This window comes from Cupressus sempervirens, chromosome 11, assembly GCF_028749045.1.
Source record: "Cupressus sempervirens isolate cs-2001-9-10 chromosome 11, ASM2874904v1, whole genome shotgun sequence".
Lineage (NCBI taxonomy): Eukaryota > Viridiplantae > Streptophyta > Pinopsida > Cupressales > Cupressaceae > Cupressus > Cupressus sempervirens.
In genome coordinates this window covers 44982332-45000390 of record NC_143128.1, presented here as the reverse complement: position 1 = coordinate 45000390, position 18059 = coordinate 44982332, and positions in this window count along the sequence as shown.

The window sequence follows — 18059 nt, the reverse complement described above, 5'->3', positions numbered from 1 at the left end:
CATTGAGCACCTTTTGTTCTCCTTATTGCTCCTAGGTTTTCATTTATCTGTTGCAACAAAAGTTTTGAAAGATCATATGTGTGATCTCTCTTTACCAGTTTGTAGGCTACATCAATAGTTATGCATGACATACTGTTCAATCTACTGGATTGATAGAATTTGTGGGATATTATTCTCACAGCAAAATCTAGAAGAGGATTAGTAATAGTATCAATGGTCATACCCCTCTTAATCCATTTTGCACCTATATTCTTTTCAATGATCTCTTTGGAATCACTGAATAGGGTCTTAGTCCAATCTAGGGTTGGGAAACCTGTAACCCTATGCACTATCCTTTTTGTAATCTTTATTGGGCCTTTTTCCAGCCAAAAACATCCATCGTAAATTCTGCTTAAAACAATTCGTATCCATTCAATTTTGAATCCTATAGGGTAAACTAGGGCATTGGTCAAACCCTTTCTCTCGACTATCAAGAATTCATCCTTCAAAAAATTCTTCTCACATAGTTTGTCATAGGCTTGGAATATTTCAAGATCACCTATGGTGCCAATTTTGCATTTATAACACTTCTGTACATCCTGCACCATGACTACTTTGGATGGAATAATGGATAATGCACCAGCAGAGTCATTTTTGTAGGCGGCTTTTGGAATTGGCCTAAATTTAGGTTATTTAACCTCATTACTGACCAGCTAAACCTCATGACCTTCTTTTCTCTTGGGGTTATTAGAACTAGAAGCCATATACCGATCTAGGGTTTTAAAGATTAAAAACTTTAACACTGCATAGCTTGGCACTTGATAAATACCTTTGATTGACAAAATTTATGCTGAATCACTATTGAAATTCATGTAAATGGCTTTGATGCAGTTCTTTGATCTCTCCTGCACTCTTCTTGTCTTTTCTCTACATTTGAATGGTGAGAAATGATCAAAAATTGACCTTATACCCTTCAAAACATAGCATTAAATTCTTAGTGCTTGTACAATTGTAAACTTGGCACTTGAAGGTTTCAACATGAATTGACTTCAATTGACATTTCTCAACTCAACATCAACCATCAACTCGGGTGCAATTAGCAACTCGGCATGCATTGGAGCTCGGCATCCGAAGATGACTCGACAGTATCTGCAAGAACTTCAAATTTTGACTTGGCATCTTTGCTTATGCTTATTTCTTCTTTGCAATACTTCTTTGTCTTGCAAATGATGTATGATATAACTTTGTATATTAGTCCCATACACCTTATTCATGCTTAGTTTGATGAAGTGTGATCACTTGACCCATTGGGTGAAGTGATCCCTACACTTCATGTGCTACACTCATTTTTCTTCTTCCATGTCTTATTCATCTCTCCTCTGATGTGTTCAACACCTACCTTTTCCTTCCCTTTGTTGAACTCAGAACTTGGTGCCTTGGACCTTGTTGGGCAATTCCTACTGATATGACCAGTCTTCAAGCAACTAAAACATGCAGTTTAATTCAACCATCTACTATAGTTTCCTTTGAAATGTTTCCTTATGATATTTTTAGGAACATGTCCATATTCCTGACAGTAATGACAACTATACTTGGTGTTTTAATCCCAACAGTAGCGATTTCCATTGCCTTTTGTATTTTCTCATTGATTTAATGTCCACATGGGCTTTGATCTGCATTCAAAGGCTCTATGTCCATACTTCTTGCAATTGTAGCAGTGACCTTCAAATCTTGGTGTCTTGATAATCCTAGTTCTGCATTCATGTGCTTAATGTCCTTGATTCTTGCACTTATGACAATAGCTTGCACTCTTAGGGTTATCATGTTGATGGGCATTATTGCTCCTACAAACATTAGAAGTGTGTCCTTTCTTACCACATAAATGATAGGTAGGTTTGGTGTTCTTACCTTTGTTGTTCCTTTTTTCTGCAGTCTTGGATGACTCTCCTTCTTCAGTGCTGGTATATCCTAATCCTTGAGTGTCATTGTTGGACCTTGGGGATTTTAGTAACTACTCAAAGTACTTGATGGCTTCATTAGGTTTGTTGAAGCTCTTTGAAATTTCCTTTTCTCTTCTCAAGTCATTCTGCAATTGTTCATTTTGCATCTTTAGTGTAGAGATCTGAATGTCCTTTATATTCAACTCATGATGTGCATTCATCTGTTGGAATGTCTTAATAGAAAGAATGCTTCTGAGGGGGGGGGGGGGGGCGTGAATCAGAAGTACTAGCTTTTTACCTATTTTTAAACTCTTAACAACATATTATTGAAATGAACATGCATGCATATCAAGATTAAGAATTCATGAGAAACACATATGCATCACCACATAACACTTGAGATTTTGGTAACCCAGAAACCCTCCAAGAATAAGAAGGTAAAACTGGAGTGGGGATAATACCCACAAAATCACTGCAGCAATAATGTTTGACCACTTCTGATGGTCTACCCTGTTAAAGGCTTTACACTGTATCAATAGTGACCTGGTTAAAGGATTTACAAACACTTTAGATGAAGTGTCACCCTATTAAAGGATTTAATTACCTATTTAAAGGATCTACAAAATAGTTGTTAAGCTAACCTATCACCATAAGGTTTCCTTTCTAATATAATTGCTAGAGAGTATTAGGTATAATAAACTAGATAGATTACAATCCTTTGATTGTTGAATACAGGCACTTGATCTGCTTTCTTTGATCTTGATTCTATGAAATTTGATGTCTGTTCATATTCCTTGCTTAGTTTTGATCAACTGAATATTTTACTGCTGCTCACTTCCTCTAAGTCTTTTTACTCTTTACTCTGAACTCCACTAGAGTTTTCCATTCACTCCTTTGTCCATCTACATGATTTAATGAGATTTTGTCTTCCTTATAAAGACATTCAAAGACTTAGGGTTAGATATGGATCTAAGATCCATATTGAATATCTATTTCCCACTTATTCCTTGCACCTTTGTTATTGGTTGAATGCCTTCTCCATTTTTCTTATTGGTTGCATGTAGATTGCATAGAAAATATAAAATATTCGATCTTATCACTTAAATCCTTCGAGATTTGTCATATGTCGGCCATGAAAATGGTTTACATCTGAATTAGTGAAGTTACAAACTCATATGTGCATTCTGTGTTGCTCGGTACTTATTGATTATTGATGCTCAGCACATATAACAAGCTAGCTTACTCGAATCCTGTTGCATTTCTATTTTGCTCGGCATCATCTGTGACTCGGCACTTGTATCATGCTCGGCACCTAAAGGTTGCTCAGCACTTGATCTTCAAGTCACTCGACACTTGATCTTCACTCGGCACTTGAAGGCTGCTCAGCACCTGAAGATCACTCGGCACCTATTGGATTGTCTAACTCAACACATGTTGTGGCTCAGCATACATAGTGTGCTCAGCTCAAAAGTGGTTAAGTGTGTTGGCACTCAAATGTCAAAACTACTAACATCATCATCTAGCTTAAGGTTTCTAGCTGCATGTTTGAGATTCTTTCAAACTCAATTGTCTTTTCCTCCAATCTATTTGTAAGATTTCTCTTGTCATCTTCTATCATGGCTTTTTCTTCAATAGCTCTTTTCTTTTGTTTAGTCACTTCTTAAAGCATTATGGCTTGCGATTCTTGTTCAATCTTCAAGGTTCTAATTTCTTCTGCTTGAGATCTATTTATTCCATCAATTTTGCTATTGTTGCATCAAACTCTTTAGTATCACCATTGGCAAACACTTTTGTGGTATCAATCTCCTTGTAGTTTGTATCATTTTCAGCTATGGCTATATCCTTCCTTTTTTTTAAAGGATTTTTGTAATTCTTCTCTGGCTTCCTCCAATTCGTATAGAGCAAGTTGAACATCAATCACTTGATTTTCTATTATCTTTCCAAGTTTGAAGACCTCCATCTTGTGACCTTTTTCTCCAAGTTGTTAGGCTTTACCTTGTGATTACCTTAGCTGTGATACCAATTGTTAGAATATTCAAATGGGAAGAATGCTTCTGAGAGAGGGGGGTGTGAATCAAAAGTATTACACTTTATCCATTAAAACTTTTAACTAAAAGTATATTACATGCATGTAAACATATGAAATAAACATGAAGTAAACACATGCATCAACAACACATAACACTAGATTTTGGTAACCCAGAAACCCTCCAGGAATAAGAAGATAAAACTGGGGTGGGGATGATACCCACAAAATCACTATAGCAATAATTGTTTTGACCACTTCTGATGGTCTGCCCTGTGAAAGGCCTGCCCTGTTAAAGGCTTTACACTATATCAATAGTGACTTGGTTAAAGGATTTACAAACACTTATCATTAAGTGTCACCCTGTTAAAGGATTTAATCACCTCTTCAAAGGATCAACAACCTAGTTGTTAAGCTAACCTATCAACATAGGATTTCCTTTCTAATAAAATTACTAGAGAGTATTAGGTATAATAAACCTGATAGCTTACAATCCTTGATTGCTGAATTTAGGCACTTGATCTGCTCTCTTTGATCTTGATTCTATGAGATCTGATATATGTTCGTATCTCTTGCTTTTCTCTGATCAATAAAATATCTAATTGTTGTTCTTTTCCTCTAAGTCTTTTCACTCTTCACTCTGAATTTTACTATAGCTTCCCCATATAGAAGATTCTAGAAGATTCTAGATCATTACATAACAAAAAGTCTGGCCTTAAAATGGTCTACGCACATCCTAAGTCAAGATCCTAACACTAAATTTATGACCCAAATTAAATACATAAGTTGGCTCAAACTAAGAATCAATCATAGATAAAATTGGTCAAAGAAGGAATCGAGCATGAGCAAATATCAAGTTCACTCAACACATGAAAGAACACTTGACCAACACTGGTTAGCTCAATATATACAAAAATGCTCAACCAATACTGAATAGCTCAATAAATATAGGAATACTCTGCCAACACTTGAGAAATCATCACATATAGTAACTTGGTAGCAACTAGAACTTGGTAGCAACTGGGAATCAGTAGTAACTAGAACTCAATAGTAATAGGCAGAATGAACAAAATGAGTAGGATTACAAGGCAACCCAGGATTCTCCTACATCAATTCCCTAAGGAAATTTTGAGGATGTCTCCTAAAAGAGAGATTGATTTCCACATCAACTTAGTACTAGGGGCATAACCCATCTCTAAAGCACCCTATTAGATGACCACTCAAGAATTCGGTGAATTTAGGCTTTAGGTTGAGGAACTTTTGGACAAAGGATTTATTAGGTCTAGTGTATCCCCTTGGGGAGAATTAGTGATATTTTTTTTAAATAAGGATGGCTAACTAAGGTTTTACATTGACTACAGATAGCTTAACAAAGTTATCTTTAAGAACTAGTACAGGTGCTACCTATAATCAATGATTTGTTTGGACCAGATGAAAGGGGAAAAAACATTTTATAAGATTGATTTGAAATTATGATATCATTAACTCATAATATATGAAGTGGATATCAACCAAAAAATATTTCATATCATAAATGGTCACTAGGAGTTCACAACAGTAACATTGGGCTAGTTAATGCACCCTCATTGTTCATAAGCTTGATCAATGGGGTTTTCAGGACATACTTGGACAAAACTTTTATAGTATTTCTGGATGACATACTCGTATATTCTAAAACCATTGAAGAACATGAGAAACATCTAAGGCATGTCCTTCAATTTCTTAGAGAAAATAAACACTGTACAAATTTGGAGAAATGTGAATTTTTCTAGGCAAAAGTTAAATACTTGGATCATGTAATCTCTAGGAAAGAAATTTTAGTGAATCCTACCAAGATACAAGCAATAGTTGATTGGTCAACCCCTACAAATATCTCAAAATTTTGAGATTTTATGGGTTTGATTGGGTATTATCAAAGATTTCTGATGGGATTATCTGAGATTGCTCACCCAATCATGCATCTCTAGCATAAAGGAAAGTATTTCATTTGGGCATACATGTTTGAAGCAAAATTTCTATACCTTAAACAAAAATTGGCCAATGTCTCCATTTTAGTAGTACCTAGTTCATTAGGAGATTTTGTTGTGTGTATCAATGCCTCCTTAGAAGGCATAGGAATAATTCTCATGGAAGAAGATAGAGTGATTGCTTATGAGTCTAGGAAACTTAAGGATCATGAACTCAACTATCTCACCCATGATTTCAAACTTGAAGTAGTAGTACATGCCTTGATAAGATGGATACATTTCCTCCTTGCACATAATTTTAAGTTACATACTAATCACATGAGTCTTATATACATCTTCACTCAACCAAATCTCAATGCTAGACAACGAAGATGGATAGAATTTTTGTGTGAATATTATTTTGATGTGAAGTATATCCAAGGTAAGGGAAATGTAGTAGCATATTCTCTCAGTAGAATAAGACATGAAGTATCCTCTCTTTATCTCAATGTTAGTTTATGCAGACATATTTTGTGGAGATTTCCTTCTAATAGGTGGTACTAGGAATTCAAATAAGTAATTGATTCCAAACAAAATCTTGAAGGAAAATTTGTCAATTACCACTTGGAAGAGGATGGACTTTTATATTATCAAGGAAGGATATATGTTCCTGAGGAGCCTAAGAGGGTAGTTTTATCAGAGGCTCAACCAACTCAACTCACCCAATGGTTAAGAAAATTCACTCATATTTATGACAACTATATATTTGGGTTGGTTTAATGAGAGAGATATAATATATTTTGTAGCAAAGAATATCCCTCATTAAACAAAACCTATCTAAACTACTAGGGTCACTTTTTATCTACTTGATGAGATTACTTGTTGCAACATCATTTTTCCACTCTTCTTTGGCTTCTACAACCCAATTTTCTTGTAATATTAAAAGGGTACACAATAAGGCTTCATCTTTTTCTTCCTTCCTAGAAAGTGCATCGGCCACAATATTTTCCTTCCCTTTCTTGTATATAATTTCAAATTCATATCCCAACATCTTAGTGACCCATTTTTGTTTATCTTTTGATGATAGTCTTTGTTCCAAAAAATATTTTAGGGTATCATGATCTATCTTAACCTTGAAGTGTTGACCCATGAAACAAGGTCTCCATTTTTTAACTACATGAAGGATTGCTACCTTTTCCTTCTCAAAAATAGGTTTGAGTTTATTTTTACCTTTTAATTGATGACTCTCAAAAGCAATTGGTCGACCTTCTTGCATGAGAACTGCTCCTATCCCATTTCCAAAAGCATCGCATTCTACAATGAATTCCTTGGTGAAGTCTAGAGTGGTAAGCACTAGAGTTTTACACAGCCTTATTCAATTGCTTAAATGGTACAATAGCAGATTCATTCCAATGAAAAGAATCCTTCTTCAATAGAGTGGTAAGGGATGTTTCTACACAACCATAGTTCTTCACAAATCTTCTATAGTATCATATATGTTGGTGTAAATAAGTATTCACTATTTACACTTACTTAAGTTTACTTAGGTTAATGCATTATTTTATTATTTATTTAGGTGAGATTCTTAGGAGTTTGTGTACTTTCGTAGAAGTATGCAACTCTAATTAAGCACATGGTGTCTACAACACTAGAGTTTGCATCATTCACTAAGTTGTCATGTTGACAATACAGTTATTCACACTCCTTATTAAGCACATGTTGTCTACACCACTGATTTGCATGCTACACCATTGTATGCTTATCCTCACATCATCGCACTTACTTCTATGCTTAATGGAGGATAACCAATATCTGGTGGACATGTTCCTAGTTGTATGACTTATCATGATGTTGACTTCTATGCATTCTAAAAGCTCTCCTAAGTTCTTTAGATACAGGCACTCCTAGTGTACTCTTGATATGGCATATATGGCATATTGAATGAATATATCGTCATTCTGATGATACTCTCTCTTTGGTCTACAGTTGTGCTTGTGGTTGAGTTCCTTGGTCTTGGGTGAATTTTGGCCTAAGCAAAATTCTTACATGGTATCAGAGCTGAGGGAGATTCTCTACACATAGTCATTTGAGACTGTTCATGCTTTAGTACCTCGACCTGAATCTAGAGAATCTGTAGAAATTGGGAGTGTCTAGAGCCAAATTTGACCTCACTGTTGTATCTAGAACATTAATTCGGTGAAAATAAATTATAAATTTGTCTATGCTAGGTGAAATTTGATCGTGAGGCAAAACAATTTTGCAAATTGGAACCTGAAGGCCCCGATTTATAGTTTGGGTATGGTCATTTTTGGATCTATTTGACTATTTTTCCATATCTGAATTATTTTTTAATCTCTATAATTTCTTTGCATTTTTCATAATTATTTTTGAATTATTTGTCCAGTCAGTTGGAATGTTCAAAATAGGAAGAATACTTCTGAGAGGGCAGGGGGTGAATCAGAAGTACCACACTTTTAACCTTTTCTAATCCTTTAAATCAAATAACTGAAAATAAGATGCATGCATGTAAACATATTAAGTAAACATAAAGCAAACACATGCACATAACACACATAACACTAGATTTGGTAACCCAGAAACCCTCCAGGAATAAGAAGGTAAAATTGGGGTGGGGATGATACCCACAAAAATTATTGTAGCAATGAATGTTTGACCACTTCTAATGGTTTGCCCTATTAAAGGCTTTACACTGTATCAATAGTGACTTGGTTAGAGGATTTAAAAACACTTTACATGCAGTGTCACCCTGTTAAAGGATTTACAATAGGTTGTTAAACCCACCTAATACAATAATATTTTCAATTACCTTCTCCAAAGGTTCTCCCACCTAGCTATTAAGCTAACCTATTAATATAGGATTTCCAATATCTAATACATTGACAAGAAAGTATTAGAACAATAAACTTGACAGTATGCAATCTTTAATTGTTGGATTCAGGCACTTGATCTACTCTCTCTGATGTGACCCTTACTTGATCTGATCTCTATTCTTATCCCTTGTCCTATTCTGATCAACTGGATGTGTAATTACTCCTCTATTCCTCTAAGTCTTTCACACTTCACTCTAAATTTCACTATAATTTCCCCATATATTATTCTCTTTCACTCACACACAATGGAGTTTTCATCCTCCTTTTAAAGATTTTGAAGACTTAGGGTTAGGTATAGATCCACAATCCGTATTGAATCTTAAGTTCCTGCTCATTCCTTGCATTTTTATCATTGGTTGCATGCCTTCTCCATTTTTCTGACTGGTTGCATGCTGATTACATAGGAAATGAAAAAGATTCGATCTTATCCTTATCTTCCTTCAAAGTCCTTCTATGTCAGCTCCAAAAATGGTTTACATCTAAGTTTGTGAAGGCACAAACTCATATATTGATTCTGTGTTACTCAGCACATACTGGATTACTGGTGCTTGGCACATGTTTGATATTGGATTTCTCGGGACCTATTACATTCTATCTTGCAATTGTGATGGTTATATGAGGTGGACTAGAAGGTGGCATTTGTGTTTCTTGCACACTCTGTTCCTCTTCTTTTTTTTGTTCAGCTGTTGCCATATCTTCTTTTTGTGTTCCTTCCTCCTCACCTTTTTCTTTATCCTCTTCAACTTTCTTATCTTCCTCCTCTTTCTTCTTTTCTTCTTCAACTCTTGTTGTTGCTTCCTTCTCCTCCTCTTGCTTCTCTTCCTCTCCTTTCTACTCCTCTATTTTCTTTTCCTTGGCACTGGTTTCTGCCTTATTTGCTTCCTCTACCTTGTCATCAGTTATCTTATAAATTTTTTTCCACAATTGTGTGAATTTATTTACTACATCCTCAATCTTATTTTGAAGGATGCTAAAGGCTCTATACTTAGTTGCAAATTTTCCACCATGTTTCTTATTAGCCTTTGTTATTTGACCTTTTGTCATATTAGGCTTTACTTGAGCAAAGGTAGATTCTCTGATCTCCCTTTCCATTTTAAGACAATAATGCCATTTATTCTAAACTATCTCATATAGTTCATTGGGCATAGTATTGTCAAGTTCTAGAGGTGTGTTTTTGAATTCTGTCATGGCATACATAGATTCCTTTATTTTATTTTTCTCTTCCCTACTGAGCTTATTAAAATCAAGAGTCTTTAAATCATTTAAATCTGCATTCTTAACTTTTTCATAGAGTTTATCAATTGCAGACTTTGGAGGATGACTTACCACTCTAAATTGGCTACGATCCTCTGATTTTGTTCTCTCTTCATCATTTGTATCTAGCTGTGCCACATACTTTCTTCTTTTCTTTGACTCTTCAGCAGGTTGTTCACTAGCCTTCTTCTTCTCTTTTGATTGTTCCTTGGCCTTTTGTATGGAGGCCCTTGTAGTAGCCCTTGTTGCTGGAGGTGGCTTGGCTTGACCTGGCTTAGTGACCTTCTTGGGTTTGGGCTAAGCTAGAGGCTATTTTTTTGCCTTTCTCTTGTTTTTATCGGTAGGTGTAGGTGCTTCCTCAAAACCTTCCTTCTTATCTTCTCCTAAACCCTGGGTCAACTCTATTGGGTCTTGCCCTTGCTCTTCTTCTTCTTCTTCACTTTCTCCTTCTACTTCTTCTTCTTCACCACCTACTTCTCCTTCAATGCTTGCTCCAAATTTCTTCTTTATTTTCTTTACTATTTTATTTTTCTTCTTGATAATAGAAGTTGTCTTTAAGTTGGTCTCAACCTTTGATTTGACAAAATCATATGTGCCAAAATGAGAAGTCTTTTTTTCTATCTCTTTTGCAAGAAATGTTGTGATTGTTGTTGAGGTTTCATCTATATCAAGCTCATATCCAAATGGCCTTAGCCATCTTACTCTTGGTATGGCTGTCTGAATGTAGGTGTTGTCAATATCAACCAAGAAGCATATGTCATTTATGTGCTTTTCCACTAGGGCAACTGGTATTCTGACCCTTTGCTTCATGGATTTCTTAAAATCTTCAAATTAACTGGTCAATTGTGCCTCAAAATTGTCACCCATCTGATCAATAAACTCATTGATTTGTATTATTGCAGTTTTGTTGGGGTTCCAATTCACCTTTCCTATAAAAGGAAACTCTTCCATAACATAAAAGAATACACACATGAAAACTGAACCAAATTTACATTGAGCACCTTTTGATATCCTTATTGCTCCTAGGTTTTCATTAATTTTCTGCAACATAAGTTCTACCATATCATAGGTGTGATCTTTCTTCACCAGTTTGTAGGCTACATCAACAGCTATGCATGGCACATTGTTCAGTCTACTGGATTGGTGGAATTTGTGTGAATATCACTCTAACAGCAAAGTCTAGAAGAGGATCAATGATAGTATCAATAGTCATATATGCCTTTTATTCCATTTGGCTCCAGTATTCCTTTCAATGATATATTTCGAATCACTGCGCAGGGTCTTAGGCCGATCTAGGGTTGGGAAACCTATAACCCTATGCACTATCCTTTTTGTAATCTTTGCTGGTCCTGTTTCTAGTCATAAACATCCATTGTGAATTCTACTCAAAACAATCTGCATCCATTCAATTTTGAATCCTATAGGGTAAACTAGAGCATTGGTCAAACCCTTCTTCTCAACTATTTGGAATTTATCCTTCAGAATCTTATTCTCGCATAGTTTGTCATAAGCTTGGAATATTTCAAGATCACCTATTGCACCTATCTTGCAGTTATAACATTTTCTCACATCTTGCACCATGAAAACTTTAGGTGGAATGATAAACTATGTACCAGCTGGGTCGTTTCTGTAGGCAACTTCTGGGATTGGCCTAAATTCAGGTTGCTTTACCTCGTGGCTAACTATCTAAACCTCATGACCTTCCTTTCCCTTAGGGTTTCTTGAACTAGAGGCCATTTTACCAAACTAGGGTTTAAATATATTAAATAGATTAATTATGTGTAGCTCAGCACTTGGTGAATACCTTTAAATCAATGAATTTATGTTGAATTATTGTTGAAATCCATGCAAATGTTTGTTAGGTTGTTTATTGATCACTTCTTCACTCTTCTCATCTTTGCTCTGTTCGAATGGCATGAAAATGATCAAAATTCAGCCTTATACCTATCAAAACCTAGCATTAAATGCTTTGTGCATACAGCTATAAACTCGACACTTAAAAGTTTCACCATGACTCGGCTCCCATTGTATTTCATTTACTCGACTTCCACTAGTTCTTCACTTCACTCAACTCCAACTATCAACTCTATTGCTATTAGAAACTCGGCATCCATTCAAGCTTTACTTGGCATTCAAGGGTAACTCGGTAGCTTCTTCAAAATTTTACTTGGCATCTTTTCTCATGATAATTTCTTCCTTGCAGTACTTCTTTGTCTTGGGACTAATGTATGATATAGTTTTGTATATTAGTCCCATACACCCTTCTTTTGCTTAGTTGGATGAAGTGTGATCACTTGACCTTTTGGGTGAAGTGATCTCTCCATTTGATGTGTTGTACTCATCTTTATTTTTCCAAGTCTTGTTCATTTGCCCTCTTATTTATTCAACATCAACCCTCTCTTTTCCTTTGTTGATTTTAGTCTTGGGTGATTTTGACTTTGTTGGGTGGTTCCTGTTGATGTGTCCAGTCTTCAAGAAATTGAAACATGCAGTTTGACTTAACCATCTGCTATAATTCCCTCTAAAATGTGCCCTTATGCAATTTTTAGGAATGTGTCCATACTCCTAACAATAGTGACAGTTATACCTGGTATTGTAATCCTAGTTGTAGCAATGACCATGGTTGTTTTCTCTTGTAGGTTGATTAGGTGTCCACATAGGCTTTGATCTGCATTCAAAAGCTCTATGTCCATATTTTTTGCAATTGTAGCACTGTCCTTCAAATCTTGGTGTCCTCATGGTCTTGATTCTATATTCATGTGCTTAATGTCCTTTCTTTTTGCACTTGTGACAAAAGCTTGCATTGGTAGGCTTATCATGCTGATGATTGTTCTTGCTCCTGCACACATTAGAGTTATGTCCCTTTTTACCATAGAAATGAAAAGTCTAGTATTCTTACCTTTGTTGCTCCTTTCTTTCGTGGTCTTGGATGATTCTCCTTGCTCAGTGCTAGTGTAACCAAGTCCTGAAGTATCATTACTAGCTCTTGGTGATTTTAGTAGTTTCTCAAAGTACTTGATGGCCTCACTTGATTTTTTGAAGCTCTCTGCTATCTCTTTTTCTCTTTTCAATTCATTCTATAATTGATCATTTTGTATCTTCAATGTATTGATCTCAATGTCCTTCATATTTAGCTCATGATGAGCATTCATCATCTGGCTTAAGGTGTCTAACTACATGTTTGAGATCCTTTCAAACTCAGTTGTCTTCTACTCCAGTCTATTGGTGAGATTTCTCTTGTCATCTTCTATCATGGCCTTCTCTTCAATGTCTCTCTTCTTTTGTTCAGTCACTTCACAAAGCATTATGGTTTGTGATTCTTGTTCAAGCTTGAGTATTTTGATTTTTTCAGCTTGTGCTCTATTTTTCTCCATCAGTTATGCTATTGTTGCATCAAATTCCTTGGAATATCCATTTGAAAATACTTGTGTGGTATCAATCTCCTTGTAGTGTATGTCATTTTCAACAATGGCTATCTCCTTCCTTCTTTTTAAGGACTTTCTCAATTCTTCTCTAGCTTCTTCCACTTTGTGTAGAGTGAGGTGTACATCAATCACCTAATTGTCTATGATCTTCCCAAGTTTGAAGACTTCCATCTTTAGATCTTTTCTCTAAGCTGTTAGGCTTCTCCTTGTGAGAACCAGCACTCTGATACCAATTGTTGGAATGTTCAAAATGGGAAAAGTACTTCTGGGGGGGTGAATTAGAAGTACCACACTTTTAACCTTTTCTAATCCTTTAAATCAAATAATTGAAAATAAGATGCATGCAAGTAAATATAATAAGTAAACATAAAGCAAACACATGCACATAAAACACATAACACCAGATTTGGTAACCTAGAAACCCTCCAGGAATAAGAAGGTAAAATGGGGGTGGGGATGATACCCACAAAAATTATTGTAGTAATGAATGTTTGACCACTTATGATGGTCTGCCCTATGAAAGGCCTGCCCTATTAAAGGCTTTACACTATATCAATAGTGACTTGGTTAGAAGATTTAAAAACACTTTACATGAAGTGTCACCCTGCTAAAGGATTTACAATAGGTTGTTAAACCCACCTAATACAATAGGATTTTCAATCACCTTCTCCAAAGGTTCTCCCACCTAGCTATTAAGCTGACCTATTAATATAGGATTTCCAATATCTAATACATTGACAAGAAAGTATTAGAACAATAAACTTGACAGTATGCAATCTTTAATTGTTGGATTCAGGCACTTGATCTGCTCTCTTTGATGTGACCCTTACTTGATATGATCTTTATTCTTATCCCTTGTCCTATTCTGATCAACTGGATGTGTAATTACTACTCTATTCCTCTGAGTCTTTCACACTTCACTCTGAATTTCACTATAATTTCCCCATATATTATTCTCTTTCACTTACACACAATGGAGTTTTCATCCTCCTTTTAAAGATTGTGAAGACTTAGGGTTAGGTACAAATCCACAATCCATATTGAATCTTAAGTTCCTACTCATTCCTTGCATTTTTATCACTGGTTGCATGCCTTCTCCATTTTTCTGATTAGTTGCATGCTGATTGCATAGGAAATGCAAAAGATTTGATCTTATCCTTATCTTCCTTCAAAGTCCTTCTATGTCGGCTCCAAAAATGGTTTACATCTAAGTTTTTAAAGATGCAAACTCATATGTTGATTCTGTGTTACTCAGCACATACTAGATTACTGGTGCTTGGCACATGTTTGATCTTGGATTGCTCGGGACCTATTACATTCTGTCTTGCTCGGCACATGTATAGTTCTGGCTCACTCGACATATGAAGCATTCTGACTTTCTCAGCATCAATTGTGACTTGACACCTATATATAACTTGGCACTCATATAATGCTTGGCACCTAAAGTTACTCGACACCTGTTTGAAATCTGACTCGGCACCAACTGTGGCTCAGCATACATAGTGTAGTCAGCTTCAATAGAAAAAGTGGTTAAGTGTGTTGACACTCAAATGTCAAAACTATTCTAAGACCAACACAGTTGGGCATTCAGGCAGAGAAATTTTTTTTGCAGAATAGGGCAGTCACAACTTGGCTCTACAATTTTAGATTTTTTTATTTTCGTAGGGCTTATTATTTTATTCAACGGGCACCTCTGCAATTTTTGTACCAATCAAATTCAACCTCTACAAATTGTAGTAGTACACTGCATATAAATTCTAGCATATTCTTGATGACCAAAATCACACTAAGAAACCACCACATATCATACCCTAATGACCTTCACTTTGGTAAACAAAAAGTGGGGTGTAACATTTATACACCTGCAAGGTTGTTTCACCCATGAATGTGGAACAATTTATAAACTTTTTGGTTCCTGCTTCCAAAACTTTGGCAAACAGGAAAATCACAGTCCACCAGCGATGATCACGAATCACATTCCCAGCATTGCTAAAAGGAAATCTGGCAAGGTAATGCTTAGTGACACACGTCTGGTCAATAGTAAAGACACGCGGTGATATCTACCGCAGCCCACACTAGCATGATTGTGCCACATGGTGTAGTTTCATATGCCCAACATGTGCAGTCCAATCTCCACGCAACATGGTACATAAGCCACACAGACAGCTACCAAGACATGTGGACCAATCTACGCTTGACATTGTCATGCCATGCTGATTAGTTGTCATTCCAATCAGCCCCACCTATCCCAGTCAGTGACACATCATCACTGAGTCACCATCCCTATCATTAGACACATCAGTGTATGATTATTTTTTGCCCACATCTGTACAGTACATATGACGTGATATCATTCGAACGTCATCACAGAGAAGGAGGATGTTGATATCATCATTTCACATTCCTAAATTTAATAGCCATCTGACCATCATACCAGGCCAAATTACAACTGTTGTGACGGTCATATGACCATCAAATTTAACCCCATCTTTTTCTGATGCAACCCCTCTTAATATTGATTTTGGATTTTGCAGTCCGACTTTGGGAGGCCATATTTTAGTCATCCAGACTCCAAATCAAGTGCATTTTTTAAAAATTGGGTAGAATTTCCTAAAAAATTTAGTGGTGCAATTTTTTTCTAGTTTTGGTGCATGGATTTGTTAGAATTTGCATTTTTTGGTGACTGTACCTGCATAATCCTACATTTTGCAACTTCAAATGCTTCGTACAAGCACATCTAGAGTTGAAAATAGGTTTCATTTTTATTTTTTAAGTACATTATTTTTCATCTACTTTCCAATTCTATAGTTAGATTGTAGGGTTGTGTGGACAAAAGTGTCACTTTTAGCAATAGGGCCTTTCTTTGCTTTGTATTGCTTCAAAATTGTAACACATTGTAAAGTTCTAGATTTTTAATCTATTAAGAGGTTGTAACAAGAAAAATTAGATGTCCACGAAGGCCAAAATTGGCAAGTGGCCCATTTTAATTACACTATTGATAAAGTGCCAAAAGCATCTATTTTGGGAGAGGGGGGGATTCTTGATTTAGTTGAAAGGGGAGGGGTGTGTTCTTGGTGTTGTGTTCTCTCTTTTTTGCAATTTTCTTTCATTTTATACATTATGGGAAATTTTAAGTTTCCAAAATTAACTCCTCATAACTATGCTACATGGTCCATCAAAATGTGGTATCACTTAATGCATAATGGAGTTTCACAATATGTAGATTGTGCTCTTCCTAAACTAGCAGGTGATGAAGTATTAGCAAGTGATATTCCAACTTGGGTAGCAATGGATAGGAAAGCCCTAGGTGATATATGTTTGGGGGTTGATGAGAAGATCATATATCAAATTAAGAAATGTTCTACATCCAAGGTGTAGAACCAGAATCAGTATGCAAAGAACATTAACAAATAAAGTAAACATTCACAAACCAAAAACTAAATTCACATATATGCTTAGACTAAGAAAGAAAATAAGAAGTGCAAACCTCACGAGAGAAAACACTCCATGCTTTCTTGATTCTGTAGATGTGTCCTTTTGCTGTGGATGTATGCTCAAGATGCTCAAAAGTTGCTTCAATGGAGATGGGTAATGGCAAATTGGTAGCTTTGTGAGCTCTCAATTTGGCATTATAAGGGTATGGTTGATGGCTTTGGTTCTCAAAATAGCATGGTAACTTTAGCTCAAAGATTGTTGATGAAATGGCTTGGGATGGGATTCAATTTATAGGCTAAGGGGTAGAGGGATGGAGGGCTTAGATGCAAGGATGGATGAAGGCTTAAGGAGGGCTAAGATGCACTCAAAGGGGAGCACATGGATTGTGCTTGTTTAGCACCAATGGGAAGGTGACACTTGTCACAAGGAGGATGAGTGTGAGAGGGTAGGGTTAAGGGTTGGTTAAAGTCATGATGAGTGGGGTTGAGTATGTAAGAGGGATGTAAGAGGAATGAGTGTGTAAGAGGGAAGAGTGTGGAAGATGGGTGTAAGAGTCATGAGTGGGCTTGTAAGAGTCTTTATGTTTTGTAAGAGCACTCATGACTTAGTGGTTGGGTTTTTTTGAGGGGAGACTTTGGTTTGGTTTAGGAAAGTCTTAAACTTGTTTAAGGAATGTGACAACATTAGGGGGTGGATTAGGCTTGGGTTTAGGATTAGATTAGAGATGTTAGAGATGTGCAAGTGGATGGCATTAATGAGGGTGGGTGAGTTAGTGGCTAAGCTTGGTTAGTATGGGTGGATGGGGTGGATTAGGCTAAATGGAGGATTAGAGATAGGTTAGGGGTTTTTGAATTTGAGGATTTCATTTATCAAATAGATTTATTTAATAAATGGGGATTTTTGGAATTAGATAGAAGAATAGGATTTAATTGATAAATAATAGATTATTTGATTTATCAATTAGGACTATAGATGATTAATTAAATTAATCAACTAGGGGATGACAAAGGATTAATTAAATAGAAATTTAATTAATAATGCATTTTTAGATAACTAAAATAGGATTACTAAAATAGTGTAATCAAATTTAGGTGTCTACACAAGGAAGCTTGGGATACCCTCAAAAATCTTTATGGTAAAGTGTCTGAAGAGGATATTTTAAA